The following is a 6,000-nucleotide window of genomic DNA, read 5'->3' as shown; positions in this document are numbered from 1 at the left end:
CTAGACAACACAACAAGTCCAGTTGCCTTGATTTACTGCTCCTTGATATACAATGACCTGGATGACTGAGAACCTTCAGAGACCTACTGAGTGGAAGTTGTTCATAATTCTCAGAGCAGAACATTTCGGATGTAATTTCAAACTTGTTTTACAATGCCCCCACAACATTCCTTAACCTCAACCATGAATATGTAACCACTGAACCGATGTGCTATTTCTAATTCCCGATCTAACCACACAAATGAGATGGGCAATTTGCCACCACTTTGCGTTGAATGTCCAGGCAGTCGTATGCTGTGAGTGAGCACTAATTCTGAACTGATACCGATCAAAAAAAAGATCCTATTGCACAAGAGAGGGAAAGGCTATCATTCTACCTGTTTGATCTGTGTTCAAAAATGGTTCAGGAGTGCAGAATGTTGCTTCTTAGTTAGTATGGTGGGATTTTACAGTTAGAAGGCTACATATAAAACTTATGTTGATCAACTGAACTTGTGTAATTTCATACTTGGTGTCAAGTGTCATCAAGGCGATAAATCTATTTGGTTCAACAAGCAGGACTAGAAGTCTTTGGAGAATAATAATCTTAAAGTGCTTTCTACTAGAATATCTTCACCGGATGGCTGAAGTTGTTTAGTAAGGAAATACGTATCATCACCACTTGTGAATAATGCAACTAATAACAATTGATTTGAACTTGAGGTGAAGGAAAGTTCTAGTTACACCTCTCTCTATAGGTCAGGGAAAAAGAACTGTGTTTGAATTTCCCCTCTGCCTGTGTGTACAGAAAGTCTCAGATGTTGTAGTAAGAACATATAGAATCTGACATTTAGAAAGACTATGACATACATTAATTAGCCTGGAAACACAAAGCACAATAATATCATTATAGGACAACCTTCTGTGGAGTTTTGTATATTTATTTAAGGCCACTGTTTTTATCTCTCTTTGAGAGAAAATTTGCCCAAAGGAAACTGTTATAACCTGACAGGGTTTATTACAAAATATGGGTCATCTGTAGATGCCATGAGAGGCTAGCTGCCTGATGAAAAATATTCCCCACAGTTAATTCATTTTAACAAATAAGCTATTCTGTTCTTCATTTGGGAGTTGTCACAAGGTGGTAAATAATAGAATTGATGAGGGAGCTTCATTTTAGCCAAATTACACTTTTCAATGGAACCAAAGACTATATGCACCCTCTTTAGAAGATGTGTTTTTAACTGGTCTGAAAAAGATCATTTGTATCAGTAGTTTATTAAATAAACACAAATTATCAGCATTGAATATCTTCTGAATATCAATGCTCATAATGAAGATTCTAATAATTAAATATTTTCAATTATTTTATTCTTATTGGGCCAGAAAATGTGGGAGAAGTAATGACAAATGCGTTGAGGTGCCACTATCAGTTTATGGAAAAGAGCAGCAGACTGTTTTACAAAAAAAAGTGTGATTTCTGATAGTCCATAAAATGTTGCATGGTTTGTGATCCTCCACCTTAGCCTTCAAAAACCAAAAGATTGTGGTCCCTTCTTACTGAAATTCATAAATGCCTCATGAAATTGTTGGATTTGTGCTGTTAATGAGAATTAATCTCATGGCTAACAACTTGAGGCCCTCCATTGGTCAGGTTCAACAAAGGATTTTGCATCCCAGCTGTCTATGTGATACGCAAGCCAGGGCAGTACAATACGGAGAGCAGGCTGTTGCCTGTGTAGCAGGCTCTCCCTCTCCGTGCAGCTAATCAATCCAATCGAAAGGCAGAGACTGATACAGTTTGGCAGCATCACAAGAGTTGACAGTCAGCATTGAACTCAATGTAGGACTCCAGCTCCAGATTTCTCCTCGGGGTTTACTCCCGAAGCCTCCCCCTTGTCTGCGTAAGGATTGAAAGTACATTTATTATCAAAGTATGTATATGTAAAGCTCTGTAAGGATCCACTGCAAATGTAATGGCTTCTTTGTAATGTTTCACTGCTAAAGCTAATGTAACAGCTTCTCTGTAATGTTCATAGCTGAGGTAATGGTTTCTCTGTAGAAGCAATGTTTGGGTGATGGCTGCAGATAACAGAACTGTGGTATTCATGTTAGCCAGTCGGAGACTGTTGCTTTGTCTTGTGTATCTGAAAGGAAGTTTTTTTCACGGTCTTTTTGTCGAGGAGAGAGGAAGAGGGAAGATTTGTGTGGAGAGAGCTGGTGGGGACCACTGGACGGAGTGGACTGGGATCTGAGCGTCCGAAGATCAGTGATGCTTGGAGGAGACCGATGGTGGAAGAGTGACTACTGAGTGAGCTCCAATGTGAACTTTTGACTTTTCCTTGAATTGTGCCCTTTGTTATTTCATTACTAACCCTATACTCAGATAAAGATTCATAAAGTTCAATCATTTAATTGCATATAGTGTACTGTCTGATATTTTGCATTGTGGGTCTGTAACTGGGCTGTTCATTACACAGCATCCACACCAACGTGATTTCTCAGTTTGGTGGGGACAAAGGTTGTTTCCCCTAGATGAACAAGAGCTGGGCGAGTCAGAGGGTTGCAATTGTGGGGGCTACGCTCGGGATGCTGTGTGATTGCCCTGTATAAATCTGTGTTGGTATGGACGTTGCTGGGGTAGAGCAGTGGTGCGCCTATGTGGGATTGCCAGTAACATGCATGCGTGTTGAGTGGGGAGGATATTCGTACCCCGGATGAATTGCTAATTCGATTTTTGAGTATGGTTAAAGCTGTTGGCAAAGTTGAAATCGTAGCGTGAAGGTTTGATAAAATGGCAGGCTCAGACCTTGTTTTAGTTCAGACTAGCGCTGACGTAACTGCGGTGGGACTGCCAGCACCTATCGGTGACCCAGATGAGGCGGGGCCATGGCCTGTCCGTACTGTCAGGGAGGAGGAGAAGGGAGCCCAGCAGGCTGGGACACAAGCTGAGTTGCCCATAGTTGGGGGCGGAGATTTCAGAGACAGGGTTCTATCATTTCTGAGGAGCGAGGGGAAAGAGTGGTCGGATTTGGAGTGTTTAATTAGTCCCCATCCCCCAGTGAAGAGTGAGGATTCTGAGCTGGCATCAGCCCTTACCTCACTGGTGAATAAGTGGCCCAGTGCACAGGCAAAGGGACCCGCCGGAAGCTAAGGATTTTCTCTGGAATAATGCCCACCCCCAAGGAGGAAGAGGAGTATGAGACGTGGGTAGAGCAGTTATTAGACGAGTCACAGTGCTCTGATGACGGAAAGCAACAGAGATTAGTTAAAAGTTCGAAGGGGTTGCCGGCTGATGTAGTGAGAGCCGTGAAAGTTAACCAACCCTCTGTTCCCCTATCTAGACGCATTAGAGAGTGCTTTTGGTATGACAGGGAGCCCACTGGAGCTCCTAGGGGGTTTCAAAACATGCGTCAGGAGAAGAGGGAGAAGCTTTCCGCATATCTTTCTCAGCTAGAGAGACAACTAAGTTATTTGCAGTGCCAGGGGGCCATTCAGGCGGCTGGAGTGGATCAGCTAAGGATGGACCAGATAGCCAAGGGCGACCAGTCCCAGGACATGATTGCTTGGCGTCTCCAGCAGTCCCGTAAAATGCGCCCCCCTCCCTCCTTTGTTCAGCTGATCAGAGAAGTGTGGAAGGAGGAGAATGCGCTGGGGCCACAAGAGGGCTCTGTCAGCAGGGTACAGTCCTCGGTTGTAGCCCCTTGTCGTGAAGTGACCGCGGCCAGCCCAACCCGGGGAATGGTAAAGGAGATGGTGGCAGAGCTGAGAACTGAGATGTCCCGGGTGTTAACAGTGGGTGTGGACCCTCCATATGATAGGACTGGCAGAGAGGGCCCCCCCACTCCAAGGGGATGGACTACGCAGAGGGCTGCGGATGGCTGGGGTTCCGTGAGAAGAGGGGCGGCCTGTAGCGTGTGCTATAACTGTGAGGAAGAGGGACACTTCCGATGGGAATGTGAGCAGTAGGAAGCCCCTCGGAGGGCGAGCCCCCGGGTATCTAAGCAGGGAGAAGTGTCGGGAAACTTAGAGGAGACCCAGTGTGGGAACGGCCTGGCGTCTCTGGGGGAACACGTTTCCAGCAATGTACCAAGGAACTTCCAAAAGCAAAAGACCCTGTTCCTGAAAGCTTAGTGGGACCACACTCCAGTGTACCGCTACGGATAGAGGGAATATACGCTAAAGCCATACTCGACACCGGGTCGCAGGTCATGTTACTGTACTGCTCGTTTTACAACCGATATCTGAAGCATTTACCCTTTACACCATTCAGTGCACTGGAAATCTGGGGTCTTAGTGCTAGTAATTATCCATACGATGGTTATTTGTCAGTGAAACTGGAGTTCACAGAGGCTGATGTGGGAGTGTCTGAGGTCCTTGATACATTAGTACTGGTTTGTCCAGACTGGTTTTACTGGCCCCGAATGAATTCGGAGGTCGAAGAATACTGCAAGTCGTGCATTTGCTGCAAACAGTGGAAGACACTGCCTACACGGGCAGCTCCTTTGTCCCACTTGCAGAGTGCAGGGCCCCTGGAGCTGGTGTGTATGGATTTCTTGTCCATAGAACCCGACACCAGCAACACGGCGAATGTCTTAGTCATCACGGACCACTACACCAGATATACTCAGGCTTTTCCTACCAGGGACCAGAGGGTGTCTACGGTGGCAAAAGTGTTATGGGAGAAGTATTTCGTGCATTATGGCCTTCCCAGGTGAATACATAGTGATCAGGGATGGGATTTCAAGAGCAGACTCATCTATGAGTTACTAGGCATGCCTGGCATTGAGAAGTTGAGAACTACGCCCTATCACCCGCAGGGCGATCCCCAGCCTGAGAGGTTTAATCGGACCTAGCTAGACATGCTCAGGACCCTGGAGATCAGCAAGAAGAGCAGGCGGAGTCAACATATTGGGCATCTGGTTCACTGTTACAGCTGTACTGTAACATACTGAAGCTACTGGGTCCTCGCCATATTATCTGATGTTTGGGTGCGAGGTGAGGTTGCCCATTGACCCTTGTTTGGCACTGATGAAGATGACTTACTACCAAAGCCATATCTGAACTATTGTCTGAAATGAGAAGAGAGCTGAAAAGGGCTTAACAATTGGCTGGGGTCCGGCCGCCAAGCAGAATTGAGGAAATAAGAGGAGGTATGATCAAAAAGTGAGGTTCTCCCAACTCCTGCCGGGAGACAGAGTCCTCATAAGGAATTTGGGGCTACCTGGGAAGCATAAGCTGGCTGACCGCTGGGTGGCCACACCCTATGTGGTGGAGAACCAGATGCCAAACCTGCCAGTTTTTCGGGTGAAACCAGAAGAGGGGAATGGGCCTGTCAAGATTCTCCATCAGAACCACCTGTTGCCCTGGGACAAGAGGTGCAGGTTGACCCAGAGCCCGACTTGGAGCCTACACCAAGTAAGAGGACTCTGTGGAAATGCGGGGCGACTGCAGGGCCCACAGCAGGAGAGGCTGGGCCGGGCCCCACCCATGAGAGGGATACTGATTCGGAGGATGGTGATCTGGATGTGTGGGACATGCTGCCTTTGCTTACTCCCCATTGAATGAGGAAGAGACTCCTGGCCCTTCTCCCACTGAGTCAGGTGAAGTGGGGGAGTGCCATCTGTGGGCAGCCTGGGTTACAGCAGGAACTTGAAGGCGAGGAAGTGGGGCCTGGACATGGGACAGAGGGCTCCAAATTGCAGGGGGGCATGAGTGATAGATCGGGGGTGGACTCACCAAGTAGACCCAGAGTATCCTCAGTAGCCTGAAGAGTTAGGTGAGGAGGTACAGAGGTCTCAGAGAATTAGGAGACCACCGGATAGGTTGGCCTATATAGTGCCTGGGGAACAGGGCATGATCTCGACTGTTTTGGGGAGCTATGTCACTGCCTTTTGCACCTGGCTTTGTGTTTTACAGGAAGGGTTGGCGAATTATCTCAATGTCATGAGGACAGGACTAAATTTGGTGGGGGGAGAGTGTAAAGCGCTTTAAGGATTCACTGCTAATGTAACGGCTTCT

The 6,000-nt window shown here is 47.0% G+C and overlaps 1 protein-coding gene across 1 annotated transcript in view; it reads left to right on the top strand.

The window, feature by feature from the left end:
- Positions 1–2,240: 2,240 nt before the first annotated feature.
- LOC140737515 (PACRG-like protein) overlaps positions 2,241–6,000 on the top strand; it is a 103,706-nt gene continuing 99,946 nt past the window's right edge. The window contains exon 1 of the mRNA XM_073063968.1: positions 2,241–2,290. The gene's annotated coding sequence lies outside the window, so the exon portion shown is untranslated. The remainder of the gene's footprint in view (positions 2,291–6,000) is intronic.

Source organism: Hemitrygon akajei, chromosome 13, assembly GCF_048418815.1.
Source record: "Hemitrygon akajei chromosome 13, sHemAka1.3, whole genome shotgun sequence".
Classification (NCBI taxonomy): domain Eukaryota; kingdom Metazoa; phylum Chordata; class Chondrichthyes; order Myliobatiformes; family Dasyatidae; genus Hemitrygon; species Hemitrygon akajei.
The sequence above is the reverse complement of the archived record's forward strand: the minus strand, read 5'-3'. Positions and strand labels throughout refer to the sequence as shown.